We start from the raw sequence: 15260 nt of genomic DNA, 5'->3' as shown, positions 1-15260 counted from the left end.
AACTACTGAGTCTGCGCTCTAGAGCCCGTGAGCCACAACTACTGAAGGCTGTGCGCCTAGAGCCGTGATCCTCAACAAAAGAAGCCAAGAGGAGAAGCCTGCGCACCACAATGAAGAGTAGCCCCCGCTCACCGCAGCTAGAGAAAGCCCACACGCAGCAAAGCAGAACCAACGCAGCCAAAAATAAATTAATTTAAAAAATAATAAATTGAACATGTCAGAACAACATATTGGTTGTCAGAGGAATGAGATGCTATACCTGAAAAGATGGGCAGCTATAGTCTCCACTCCTAGAGTTGTTTAACAAAATTAAAATTACCTACCTCGTCCTCAAAGTAAGTCTACAAACCATGGCCAACTTTATAAGAATCATTTCTATCCAATTCCTGGAAATCCTAATTCAACAGTCTAGAGCGAAACCTAGGAAATCTATTAATTACAAGTATCAGGTGATTCTGATACACAGCTTAATTCAGGAACTATTGGTTTAGGAGAAGGATAGCAGAAAGGTTTCATATCATTTGCCAATTATACTCGATAGGTAGTAGCTGCCTGAAGTGCTACACTGCGAAGGTCATGTCTAAAAACAAGAAATTAGTAGTTTGCCATGGACATGGTGATGGGGAAGTGGCAACATCCAAACCATGTATCTGCCATTATGTGATTCAGACCACTGAATGGGCTTTTTTCTATTTTTAAGGAGGCTTTTGGGGTAAAAGAAGAGACCCAGAACTGGATTATTTACTTTTATTTTAATTTTTGGCTGCGTTGGGCCTTCGTTGCTGCGTGTGGGCTTTCTCTGGTTGCGGCGAGCAGGGGCCACTCTTCCTTGTGGTGCACAGGCTTCTTATTGCAGTGGCTTCCACTGTTGTGGAGCATAGGCTCTAGGCACGCGGGCTTCAGTAGCTGTGGCTCGCGGGCTTCAGTAGTTGTGGCTCGTGGGCTCTAGAGCGCAGGCTCAGTAGTTGTGGCACACAGGCTTAGTTGCTCCACGGCATGTGGGATCTTCCCGGACCAGGACTCGAACCCGTGTCCCCTGCGTTGGCAGGCAGATTCTTAACCACTGCGTCACCAGAAAAGCCCCTGGATTATTTACTTCTAACTGGCAGAAGCTCTGTCTCTGGAAAGGTAGTAGGCAGGAAGAACAGCCCTACTGGCATATGTGCCAGGACTCTCCAAAAGTTAATTATTAAGCTTTCCAATATTATACAGAAAAAGAAGATTTTTGCTCTCAAAATATCTATTATCTTGTTTGAGAAATGAAAATTCTACATGACAATATAAATTTGGTCCAAAAAAGGATATTTGTGTCTTGAGAAGTTCCACGTTAGGTAAAGGTGGGAATTAGTGGAGCATTGAGTGCCAGGCCCAAAACAGTATAGTCTGGATTGATTCAAAAGGCAATCAACTGTGGGTTTCTGATCAGGACATGCCTAAAGTAATGTACTAAGAAGATACCACTAGCAGCATTTTCCAGGAAAATATATGGGAGGATATATAATCAAGGCATGACCCATCCGAAGGCAAATAATCTCTTTCGTATTGTTTCTGTATGTACCTGTCTCTGCCACTGGATTGCAGGCCTCCTAGTAGGCCAGGCACATGTCAAATTAACCTTTCTACCTCCCATAATGCCTAGGACATGTTTTGCACATAACAGTCCAAAATGTTTGCTGAATTGCTGTAAATGAAGGAAAACTCTTAGAGCTATTTCAAAAGAAACAGTAACAGGACTTGGTATAGAGACAGGAAAGGTCAAAGAAGTGGACACAATGAAATTATGCCAAAAAGTAAGGGGGGAACTGTGTTAGGCTAAAAGAGACAACAAACGTAACAACTAGATGTAATGTGTAGACCTTGTCTGAATCCTGATTCAATTAAAAACCGACTGTAAAAAGACACAAATAGTCAAGGACACGTTTATTATGAACTGGATATTGTGATAACACTAGTAGGAAATATTGTTAATTTCGTTAGCTACAATAATGGCATATGGTTATGTAAGAAATGTCTATATTTTTTAGAGATGCATACTGATGTTTGTAGGGGTGAAAAGACAATGCCTATGATTTTCTTTAAAACACTTAAGCAAAAGATGGTTGAGGCATATACAGCAAACAGCTTAATAATTATTAAATCTGTAATGGGCATAGAGGGATTCACTATATTTTATCTAGTTTTGAGTATACTCAGCAGTGGTGGGCTTTTATGTTACTCTAGCATTGTACAATTAATTCTTTTTCTTTTCTTTCTCAGATTTCAGGAAACTTAAGAATCACTAGTACTTCTGAGAAAACAACCTAGACTCAATCAGAAAAAAAATGGGCATTCATGTGTTAGCTCTACTAATAGGAAATCAGAGAATCTACTCAAAGAACTTCTTGTAAATTAATATGAGAACTGAATATGAGCCAAGACAGTGACTCAGCTGCTAAAACGAAAACACAGTCTTGGGGTTCATTAGAAGAACAGTATCCAGATCAACGAGGGTAGCAGTCCCATTCACTCTTCACTGGTTAGCTCACAACTGGAGTATTGTGTTCTGTTTGAGTACCACGTTTTAAGAACACTTATGAGCTAGAATGCTTGCAGGGAGGGAAATCAGCCTAGTGAAGAGTTTAGAAGCCAAATGTCAAGTATAGAATGAAGAAAATGGGTGTGTTTACCTTGAAGAAAACACTTTCCAGCATTCCCTGTCACCTCTACCGCAGAGACTCAGTGTAATATTTTCCAGAGCTGTTAACAGTCATTCCATAATCAAGTAAGTTTGAGTCAAGTATTTTTTTTCTCTCTAAGGGACTTATCAAAGTGTTCAATATCCTAAAGCGCTTTATCACTCTTCAAGAAGTTGTTCGGTATTTCCCAAATGTAACCATTCATTCATTCAACAAATATTTACTGAGCACCTATTATTTACGAACACTCCTCCAGGCACTGAGAATAAACAATGAACATTTTCAATATCCTTGAGGATAGTCTGTCAAACAGCCAGGCTGGGCCTCTTGCTACTCCTCTAACTTGCATTGTTCTTCCTCATCTCTAGGTTTTTGATTATGCAGTCAGCCTAGTCTACCCCATCACTAATCTTAATTCAAACATTATTGTTTCCAAGAAGTTTCCTGATCATCATAAGCAAAAGCACTCTTTTCAACAAACCCATGACTTTCTCTGTATCAGTTCTCTGAGAAGAGACTATGCCTCTTAATTACCTTTGGATCTCTCACAATGCCCAGGACCATGTCTTGCATATGTAGGTGCTGACAAAATATTTGCTGAATGAACAATCGCATTCATATATTTAGAGTTATCTTGTCAAAGAAGGCAAACTAGGTGTCTAATGTTCTGCAGAGAAGGACTAGGAAAAAGAGATGAAGTTACAAGCAAATTTTGCCCCAATTAGAGCTAACAACAAACAGGCTACCTTACGGCTATCGGTGACTACAGGTGTTCTAAGAGTAGGCGAATGACTCTTTCTCAAGTGTTTTAGTGGGATATCTCGCTGGCCTGAATAAAAGATTAACTCTTAAGATGTTAGGAACTACTATATATCTATATATTACATATACAGACATACATACATATATATTAGACAAAAGGTAACTTTTGATACAATGTATCGATGTTAATAGTCTTAAAGTTAAGCTCAAATATGAAATATCCTTCCATTTACTAGTACAGTTGATCCTGGAACAACATGGGGGTTAACCCGAGTATAACTTACAGTTGCCCCTCCATATCTGCAGTTCCTCCGCATCGGCAGATTCAAACCATGGACCGTGTAGTACTGTCGTAGTCACAATAGAAAAGTATCCTCCTACAAGTGGTCCTGTGCAGTTCAAACCCTTGTTGTTCAAGGATCAACAGTAGAGAGAATAAAAGACAACAAAAGACACTGTCTCCATCCTAAAAGAATCAACACAGGTTTCTTAATTATGCTCCCAAAGCAAATCGGATATAAATATAAACGCCTGGATCATCTACCTCAGTAAGCAACGCTCCTTAGATAAGGCAATTCTCTAGATCAAGGACTTTCAATATTTTGGAGTCAGAAAAAGAATTATGAAACCATCAGCTCCTCTTAAAGCCATCTAACCACACCACCAAAAGCATTAAATTCTTCAAACAAGCTAGTCATGCTGCTTTTTAGTTAAAAACTAGAAAAACAGAAAAAATGGGTCTCTCCATATGCCTAGGATCTCTCTTCTGATGTCTCTCCCAAACCAAAAGCTGTAGTCTTTGATGGCAGGGACCCTATCAGTTACTTGTGTCCCCAGCATTTAGTACAGTTCCCAGGACATAACACATGGTGAATAAATGAGCAAATGAATGAGAGAAACTGAGTCCAATGTCCCCGGATGAAAACAAGTACCTTAAAGAATCAATGACAATTTGGTTTTTCTTATTAGAAATCTGCCAAGGAAATTAAAGGTGATGAGTAGGTTCTTAAATCCAGTTTTCACTATAAGTCAGAGTGCTACTTTTAGGTCATTTATTGATAAGTAATTACTATATGTAAACCTAAGTTCCTGGTTGCTTCTGGGGGACTAAAATTAATTTATTGACCACCAGAGCTAAATGACCAATTTCTACAAAGAAAAACCCAAAACACTTAATACACCCACAACCTGACCTTTAAGATTATAATCAAATAATTTATCAAACTGATTTATTAACATAACTGCCTAAAAAGCAAACTACTTTGATAGCACCCGTGTTTAAACTACTCTTCAAAAGTGCTACGATTCACATTTTTCCAAATTCTCATTTGAACCATAAAAATCATACATGTTTATTTTTTAGTTAAAGACTAGAATACAGAAGACTATAAAAATGATATATGCTCACTGTAGAGAACTTATAGAAAATATAAACAGGTTCAAAGGTGAAAATAAAGACTACCCAACGTGATGCTTTCTTTCCCAGTCTTTTTTTCTGTGGAGTTATAAGTTCTTTATATACTGTCACTCTTCCTGCCCATCGGCAAAAAACAATATGTTCGCACTATGGCAGTAACCCAAGCACCCTCAATCTCTAAATGTTCCAGATACTATTCCTCGTTCTCTAAATTTTTATAGATGTATACTTTCATAATAATAATACCAAATCTGCTATTTAGTAATCCTTAAAAGTTTCCCTTCTAATTCCATCTCCTCCTTACTTCCAGAATTCACAAAGAATGCAAGTTCAAGTAAAAATGCATCCAATTACTGGAAATGGACCCAAATTTAACAAAGGAAGAAGCTGCTCTCAACAGTTGTATGTACCCTAGTCTGACATTATCACAAGACAATGCTCCAAGGAGCCCAGGTCCTTTGGGGTTCTTAAACTTTAATTTCTACCTCAGAAATCCAAGTGTGTGCTGCATAAAAACCTTGTCAGCTGGGCTTCCATGGGGGCACAATGGTTAAGAATCCGCCTGCCAATGCAGGAGACATGGGGTTGAGCCCTGGTCCAGGAAGATCCCACATGCCGCAGAGCAACTAAGCCTGTGCGCCACAACTATGGAGCCTGCGCTCTAGAGCCCATGAGCCACAACTACTGAGCCCACGTGCCACAACTACTGAAGCCCGCGTACCTAGACCCTGTGCTCCACAGCAAGAGAAGCACACCACAAGGAAGAGCAGCCCCCGCTCACCACAACTAGAGAAAGCCCACGTGCAGCAATCAATCAATAAATAAATAAGAACGCAATGTAAGTTTAAAAAAAAAAACCTTGTCAGCTTTCTACTAAAAAGTACAAGACTAGAGACAGAATGCAGGATCTAGGCTCCTGTCTCTGCTCTATTAAATAACTGAGTGACACTAAGTCAATCTTAGCTTGTATCTCATTTTCTCCATTTATCAACAGGAATACGAATATTATTGCCTTACCTATATCACAGGACTGTTTTTCTAATAGATCAGAGAAAAAGCTTTTCATAAAGTATTATTCAAATTAAGGTGGAAATCTTTCCAACGCACACATGCCCTATAATAGACATAAAACATGACTTCCCTGATACACAAAGATGCCATTTCTGATGGTGATTACTATCTACGTATACAGATGTGAGACAATACCATCAACAGGTCCTTACACAGGGTAGACAAGTAAAGCATGTCACAGATTCACAGACCCAACCACACTAGCAAAAACTGATGCCATATATTGTTTATCTCCTGCCATGACAGTCTGCTCCATCTTCATTCAGAAGAGTCAACCTGCTCCTGACTGCAGCATATTTGACTGTTGTGTCTTTAATTAATTTCCCAAAGTTCTACAGACAAGCCACAGAAACTTTTTAGTTCTTTTTAATAATTTAATAAGCACCCATATACACACCAGCCAAAATCTAGGATATTAATAACTTCTTTCTACCATACTGCACCCCTCCCAATCCCATCTCTCTGTAAGCAAACAGAATTTGAAATTGTTATTAATGAGTTCTAGCAGTCTTCCTCCCTTCATCCATTCTCTCATAAACCTATGTTTCACAGTAAGGCCAGGTCTCAGCCGTAGAAAAAGCCAATTCCAACTTCTGAAATGTTTAGTAAGGTGACACTGGCACCACACTTTACCAATCAATCAGAAGATCAGTCTTATATCCTTGACACCACTATACCACTGGGCAGGACTCCATCTAGGTAGAATTCATTTACAGGTTTTAGCTTTGTACTCCAGGTAAAAACTTTAGCTAAAACTAAGTTACTAGATAAAGTCTCCTTCACACACAGGGTCATCCTAGGATAATCAGTCAAGTCTTCAATGGAATCCATGACATATATATTATTTGAAAATAACGAAAAAATAGCCAATGCTACAGTTTAAATGTTTGTGTCCCCCCAAAATTTGTATGTTGAAATCCTAACCCCCAAAGATGATGATATTAGGACGTGGGGTCTTTGGGAGGTAGTTAGATCATGAGGGCAGAGCCTTCATGAATAGGACTAGCCTCTTATAAAAGATCCAGGAGGGATCCCTTGCCCTTTCCACTATGTGAGGATACAGCAAGAAAGTGCCAATTATGACCCAAGAAGGGGACCCTCACCAGAAGGTGACCATGCTGGCACTTGATCTTAAGACTTTCCAGCCTCCAAAACGATGAGCAATAAATTTCTGTTGTTTATAAGTTACCCAATCTGTGGCATTTTGTTACAGCAGCCCAAGCAAAGACAGTCAACATGCCAGGTTTCTAGACTCTCTCTAAAAACTTCCACCCAAGGACTTCGCCCATCTCCAAATTGTTAGCATTCAACTCAGAAGAGTTTTCTAGGACTATGTTCTAACAAGTTTCTCTTATTGCATCCCACAACAGACCTGTTGATGGGAAAGAAGTCAGACAGAGCAGTGTTAATGTAGGTCTGATTATACCAAAATGAAATCACTTTAGATTTACAGTAAAATTCTTAGAGCAACCAGAGTAGTTTAGTAATTACTAGAAACTAAACTTAATGGTGCCAAAGAGTTCTTATTGAAAATGGTCCTAATTAGCTTATATCATATTCTTACTTACCCAGTATTTTCTCTTGTTACAGCATTAAAGTTTGACACCATATATGAGTCTCATTTGCTCTCCATTTGTTGTTTTGTCTCAATTCTACAGAAAAGTAATAACCACTTTGAAAGACATTGCACTCTCAGGTTATCAGCTGATATACCAAGTAAAATAGCAGCCAAGGTACGTAACTACAAAAGATTACTTAAAATAAGTAGAATGCCATTGTTATAAATATAAATACATCGGGTTCCATATAACAAAGCTATTTCCATGTCCCAGCAGATGGCTCACAGTAATAATGCTCAGTTGATCTGGTTATAACAAATTCTATTAAATCCAAAATCCTGTATAGCAGATGCCTTTTCCAATTTCAGTATAAGTCAATCTCTTTAACCAAAACACTGTGCTTTGGTTCTTGTTATTTGTGCACTAAAATCCAGTTATGCCAAATAAGATGGTCAAATTTTTTGACCGTTGTTATAAAATGCCTCTGTGGTGTTTTCTTGAGTTTTGGGGTGGAGGAGGTAAAGAGTACCTCCATCTAGGACTGAAAGGCTAACTGTTCAAAATGGAAAACAAAGATTCACAGTTAAAGGGAGGCTCAGGAGAGGTTAAAGTAAGCTTCAGCTGTCCTAAGCCAAGGTTTCTGAATAGCGGCAATGTGGAAAGCTAATGACTAACGAAGCTGACAGTGAAGAGCACTGAAAATAATGCAATTTCTGAGTTGAGAGGCTATTAGCAGAGATAAACAGAAAAAAATGTACCTGGATGCCTACACAACACGTATCTCTGTACACTGAAGTGTTAGATTGATATTTAAAAGAAATGTGGATGCAATGTCAACTTAATTTTGCTGTTTGTTTCCCCAACTACATTCAAAATCCAATCTTCATATTCTGGTCATACCCTTACTTGAAATAATACCCTCTATTAATTCATAACACAGTTAACAGTAGAGTGTTTAAGAGTCACTGAGTTCTGAAAATAGACTGCAGGGGTTCAAATCCTGGTTCTTTCCATCCCTAGCTACATACCCTTAGGCAAGTTACTTAACCTCTCTATGCCTGTATCCTCATCTGTAAATTTTTGATAACAAAAAAACCTACCTTTTAGAGTTGTTGTGAGGATTATATGAATAATAAATGAAAAATAGTTAGAACACTTTTGAGCCCATCCTAAGGCCTCAGAAAATGTTAGCTATTATTATTACCACTACCACTATCACCATCATCACATCAATCCCCAGTGAAGTTCTGAAAGAAAGGCAGAAATATGAAATGACTTATCTAAATCACAAACAAGTGACAGAACGAAGTAAGAAAAAATCTCATTTTATGTCCTGAAGATCAAACATTACAAGTTACTGATTCCCTAAGCAAGGGGATTTTCCAACCTCTCTAATTCTCCAGGAATTCACAAGAGGCTCCTTTAAGTTACAATAGCAGCATAGAGAAGTGGAAATAGCAATGGGCATGCACTAAGATGATCTAATTGCTCCAACACTGACTTAACTGGGCAATCTTGGGCAAGTCACCTAATCTAAACTTCAAAATCACTCATCTTAAAAAACGCTTTGCCTACATCACAGGGTTGTTGCATGATAAAATAGATAACACATGAGAAAACATATGTAAACCATAAACACACCATATGAATGTTCAAAAGCCATGTCGTACTCATCTTTATATCCCCAGTGCCTAGCAGAATGCATAGTAGAGGTTATAATCTAAAAGACAAGCCATGAGAGGGATGGAGTTGGCAGGGTGAAGATTAAAATGAAGATAGGGAGGATTTTTAAAAGAGTAAGAAACCCCAATGTCCATCAACTGATAAGTAGATACTTAAGGTAGTAGAGCCATACAATGGAATATTCAACAATAAAAAGGAATGACATACTGATACATACTACAAAAATGGATAACCCTTGAAACACTATGCTAAGTGAAAAAAGCCAGACACAAAAGACCACATGTTGTATGATTCCATTTATACAAAATGTTCAGAATAGGCAAATCTACAGAGATGGTAAGTACATTAGTGGTTGCCTAGGACTGGGGAATGAGGGGGAAATGGAGAGTGACTGTTAATGCTTACAGACTTTCTCTTTTGGGATGATGATCGTGGTGATGGCTGCACAATTTGGTGAATATACTAAAAATCACTGAACTGTACACTTTAAATGGGTGAATTGTATAGTATGTGAATTATCTCAGTAAAACTGTTTAAAAAAAGAATAAAAAGTGTGAGAGAAAGTATTAAATCACTGGCTTTAGAACACGTTTCTTTTTTTTTAAGAAAAAAAGTGAGTTTTCTGATATTTGAGTAGCTTGGACATGTGGACAAGAATGGGACTGGAGGAAGCAACAGGAGAAAATACTAAGAATTACCACACCAGACCACAACATCTCTACAAAGCCTTCTGTGGAAAGCAAATCTGGCATCTCTTCTTATCCTTCCTTTCAAAATTCTAAGGTTACAAATCACCTCCTGGTTCAATAGTCTTTTCATCATGATGATTGTTTCTGAACTTTGAGACTACATCTGATACTGTCTACCACGCTATCCTTCCTATCCTTGGCTTCTGTGGCACTGATGTACTTCCTGGTTCTTCTCAGAACGCTTTACCTATTAGCCTATAATGTCACCCACAGTTCCAAACCTCCAAGTTCTTTCGCCATCATGCTACTAACCTCCCAACACTCATCTACTCACATATTTTTTTTTACTACCAAATACAGCCCTGGTAAGTGCACAATCTACATTGCATCTCTGTTCATCTTATAGTGATATACTACAGGATTCCTCTATTCAAATCTTCATTATCTTCACTAAGGTTGGGAAGCAGTGGTATGACTCAACCAAAATAATTCCTATATATTTTTTCTTTTGAATAGATCTGTTTTTCTAATTGTTGTGCTTAGATTAATATTAAACTAGCCTGCATTTCCAGAGCAAAACCAGCAAGGAGAAAAGGCTATCGGGAGTTGCAGAAGACTAGCCTTTTATTGAAAACCTGATTGTATACAATCGAAGTGCTGACCATAACCCACCTTAGCTCATTTATCTTCACAGTGACACTTTCCTAATTTCCTCATCATTATCAGCCATTCTCCCAGGATTCTAGTCTTTAATCTTTTAATGTTTAATTTGCTCTCTTCCCTTGGCACACATTCAGTCATCGCTAAGTTCAAATTAATTTTTACTCAAACATACATCCTCATATATTCTATACACCCTTTCATAGGACAATATAAAGATTAAATGCATAGGCTCAAAGGCAAGACTGCCTGGGTTCAAATCCTGGCTCTGCTGCTTACTCTCTATAGGATTTAGGGCAAGTTACTTAACCTTTCTGTAACTCAGTTTCTTCATAGGAATAATAAGACCTTATTATGAAGATTTTATGAGTTAAATACATGTGAATACCTTAAAACATTGTGCCTGGCATACAGTACTCAATAAATGCTAGCTATTATTTTATTCCAAACATCACCATTTTATCTCAGACTCTCATCATCTTGTTCCTAAAATTCTCCAAGAGCCTTCTAGTCAGTCTTCCTACTCCAGGACATTCAACTAATTATGAAAACCTTCCTCAGGAACAATATGCATCATCTTACTCTCAATCTTTAGAACCCACTGTGGTACCCATCAAATTAAACCCTATATCCTTAATAAGGTCCTCCACCAATACACACTCACCAAGCCTAAACTCATTTATTCTTATTCACTAATACAGATTCCCTATGCCAGTCAAACTGCTCAATATCTTTTGTACATTGCCATGTCTATGTCTTTGCAAATACCCCTTAACTAAATACATCTCTTGCCCTTAGAAAATTCCGAATTTTCCAAATCTCACTTATACCTTTGACTTTGGCTGCACTGTTATCCCAACCAGGAGCTTGATGTTGCTTGGAATTATGAATGATACATTGTTTCCCCAACAGAAGTGTGAAGAGACCACATATTTTATTCCTTGTGTCTCTTCATACAGACCACTTCACACGTAGCACTGTATTTTGCAGAAGTACACAAATACTGACTGACTTAACTAAATAAATATGCCTCAGAATGCATCAGAACAGCATTCTCTATTTTCCACTGCCCCACCCATACTTACCATGGTGAGGACGGACAGAATCTGTATTTAAATATTTTTATTTTACATACCTAGAAAGAGAATATACTAACAATTGTACCAGATAAAAGAAAAAACAAACATACACTTCAAGAGAATGCACATATGAAAAACCAAGAAAAAGTGAGAACTGGCCATTTTGGAATCTAAAAAGTGACTTCAAAATATGAGGATTTCTCATTTCACCAAACTAATGAATCAAAAAGAGCCAAAATTAACATGTCCTGACCCCATCCAAAAAAATACCTAATAAAAGCATGAGGAAGACCCCAGCATCTTCAGCAGCACAAAACCAAGAAAATGATCCACCTTAACTCCAAGAAACACAAAAAGAAAACAGATAACTAAAAAATTCAATCAAATCTCTAGATACTACCCAAAGAGAAAAATAGAGAGGAGTTATTGCTTTTCTATAAATATCTGCTGAAGTCTAGGAGGAATACAAGGCTTCTCTCACTGCTACCGTGTCCTGCTCCCAGTTAAGGGAGCAATCTGTGGTCACAAAAGAGCAAAACACAGGAAAATGGAAACCTTAACCTGGAAGAGACATTAAGGAAAGAAACTACTCAAAACACGTTTCAAAAACCAGAGAGTGCAATGATACTCAACAGAAAGAGAGGAAAAGTGAAATAAAAGAGCTCCCAGGAAATGAGTGACTCAGTGAAACTACCTAGTGCTGCCTTGCAAATAAAGAGCTATGCATGTAACACATCCATGACATGCACACCTGCTTCACTAGCAAACAAAACAGAAGGAAAGAATAAAGTAAATGTTAGGAAAAGACAAGGAAGATGCCCACCAATCTCTAACTCCCTGGCCAGACCAACTCAGCTCATTCAGGAATCCAACTAGGAACAACTGAGACGTGGATTGCACAACACAGAAAAGAAAACCCTTCGCCAACCATACACACAAAAAGTAAAATGGGGAAGTGAAAACTATGCACCTCAATGCATCAGCAGCTAAAGCATACTATTCTCTCTTTAGGATTAAATGGTAGAGAAAAGAACAAGAGCAGCTAAAGGAAGAGGAGGAAGATGTCAATGAAACCAAGTCCCCTACTGGTCTCAATTTCAGAGAGTACAAGTCTTGCTTCTTCCAGCTGACCAACAGTACGCCTCGGCAAAGCAAAATGACCCTAACACCTTCCACGCCACCCGGAGGAAATCAGAGTAAAAACCACCCCGCTTTAACCTCCCTCCTCACTAGCTGCAAAAATGGAGCGGGGGGGGGGGGGAGACACCCTACCACGTGGGCAGGATGCAACACACACAGGACAGCAACACGTCCGCATGGAACGGCTGCCTCTGCCCAATGCCGGTAAAGGACACGGCGACAGGATGGGTGGGAACGCAGGCCCCCGCACGGGCCTCCTCACCCCGAAGGGCACCCCCGATGCGCGAGATACTGGCCGCCTCGCCGGCCGAAAAGCACCCCGGAGCTTGAAAGGAAGAAGCTGCATCGTGCCGGGAAAGAGGGCTAGCCCGGGCCAGAGGCAGGTCACGGAGGGAAGACGGCCACTGTCCTCGGACTCGACGCCCCCGGGAACTCAGTCTGGCTCCCCCGGGCCCCGCCTGGGGGAGGGGCGGGAGGCGCGGAGCCGCCGCTTCCCCGCTGAGGAGCAGCAGCAGCTGAGAAGCGCCGCGGGGGAGGGAGCGACCCAGCCCTCGCCGCCCGCCAGGCCTCAGCCTGGGCCCGGGCCCCCTGCCCCGCCCCGCCCGCCGCCGGCCCCGCGACGCGACCGCGGCTGTGAGGAGGGAGACGGCGTCTCGAAGAGAGCAGCCCCTACCTCCGTCCCGGGAGATGCCCCGGCCCCGCCTCCTCGCCCGCCGTCCCGGCCCGACCACCCCGGCAGCCGGCGCTCACCTCAGGCTGCGCAGGCCGGTACGGCCCGGCCGAGCCCCCGGCCGCTGTGTGCGTCTCCGACCCCCGGGAAACGTCCCAACGGTGCCTGGTGCGAGCGGCCAAGGCCCGGAGCAGCGCCGAGAGCTGCGGCAGCAGCGGGAGCAGCCAACATCCGGGGCCGCGCACCCGGAACTACTTCCCAACCCGCTCCCCCTCCCGCCCCCGCCGCCGCCGCCACCGCCCCCGCCCCCGCCTCCTGCGACGTTGCTGCGCCACCGGCACGGCGTCAGCGGCGTCACGACTCCTCCGCGGTCACAGTCGTGGCAACGCGCTTGTGATCCCTCCGCTGGAACAAGTAGTGCCCTGGGACTCCCGGGGCCTTGGTTCTGTGCTGCGGGTGTCAGCCAGCCGCCGGCACCTCCGAGCGACTTGGGGCGGGGATGATGGTTTGGACCAGGTCTCTGCTCCTCAGAGTGGGGGCCGGGGAGAGAGGGCGGCGGGGCCGGCTCTTTAGTTGAGGACAGCAGGGACCTCTGCCTGGGATCCTGCCCAGGGATTCCAGAGTCCCGTCCTCCGGAGGAATGGCGCCTTGTGACCTCTCCGCTAACCCCCTCCACCTCATCTTAGCGATAGGCACCTTAGCGTCTCCGGAAGACCGGGCACCACGGATTCTACGACCCCCACAAAGGCACCTTGGACCTTCAGGACACTTCTTGCAGAACGTCACAAGTCCCGGGTTCTAGACCCATCTCTGCCGAGGCCTCTCCCGTACCTAGCCTTGGTTTCCTACTCCTTAAAACAAAGGATTTGTAACTGAAAGACCTTCTGATTCTAAAGCTGCTGCCCAGGTTATGGTCCTTACTGTCAACAGGTGGAGCGCTTAGAAGGGTAGTTGGGCGACTTGTGAACTTTAGAATTTAATTCTAGTCCGTCTTCACTGATTCTTTCTCTAAAATATCAGCACTGCAAATCTTCCCTGTAATTTCACGTTTAATTACATTCAGACTTATTACTTGCTGTTGCTTCTTTCGCGTTAGTCACATATAGCACCAAGCATGCTTTTGAACTCATAATAGGTACTCGATATTTGGAAACTCAGATAATTTGTTAGATGAATACTAGGTTGATTGGACGAGATGAAAAGGAGAGGCCTGAGTGAATTGACCTTGGGAACCTCTTTTGATGTAGTCTCATATAGATCAGATGAAGACCTCTGGTAAAGAGCTGAGTACCCAATGGCTTCAGCAAACATTGAACACCTGCCATTTACCAAGCATTTCTAGGCACTGAGGAGTCAAAGTACTCCTATATTCCTTTTCTACATAAGACTCCAGCAAGATTCTGAAGATTAAAAGATTCATTCACTCATTCATCCAACAAATATTTGCTGATCACTACTAAGGTTGTCAGACACTATTTTAGTGTTTGGGTTGGATCAGTGAATAGAAGAGTAGGGCAGGGTGGAAATACCCTTCCCTCTTAGAGCTATCATCTGAGTATGGAGTGAAAGATGATAAAACGTAACAAGAAAAGAATTTGGTGTGATAGAAGGTGTTTAGTGCTATGGGGGAAAAAAAATAGACCAGGGTAAGAGGTATGAGGAAAACTAGAGGTAGGGGGGTGGGATTTTTTTTTAACATCAACCATTTCTTCATCAATAATGTGTTCATTTACTTCAACTGAACCATGTGTTAGGTGCTGGGGTTTCAGTGGAGAATAAGCCAAGCTTCTGCAGCTAGTAGAGACCATATGCCAGGTGCTTTCACTTGACCTGTCATTCAGTGCTTTCACCAGGT

At 41.4% G+C, this 15260-nt stretch overlaps 1 protein-coding gene across 1 annotated transcript in view; it reads right to left on the bottom strand.

Moving 5' to 3' along the window:
- Positions 1–13641, bottom strand: part of FOXJ3 (forkhead box J3) — a 126822-nt gene extending 113181 nt beyond the window's left edge. Inside the window, exon 1 of the mRNA XM_029227872.1 lies at positions 13486–13641. The gene's annotated coding sequence lies outside the window, so the exon portion shown is untranslated. The remainder of the gene's footprint in view (positions 1–13485) is intronic.
- Between the last annotated feature and the right edge of the window lie 1619 nt (positions 13642–15260).

Source organism: Monodon monoceros, unplaced genomic scaffold (genome assembly GCF_005190385.1).
Source record: "Monodon monoceros isolate NGI ecotype Baffin Bay Population unplaced genomic scaffold, NGI_Narwhal_1 Super_Scaffold_18, whole genome shotgun sequence".
Lineage (NCBI taxonomy): Eukaryota > Metazoa > Chordata > Mammalia > Artiodactyla > Monodontidae > Monodon > Monodon monoceros.
This window is presented reverse-complemented; position numbering and strand designations above follow the sequence as displayed.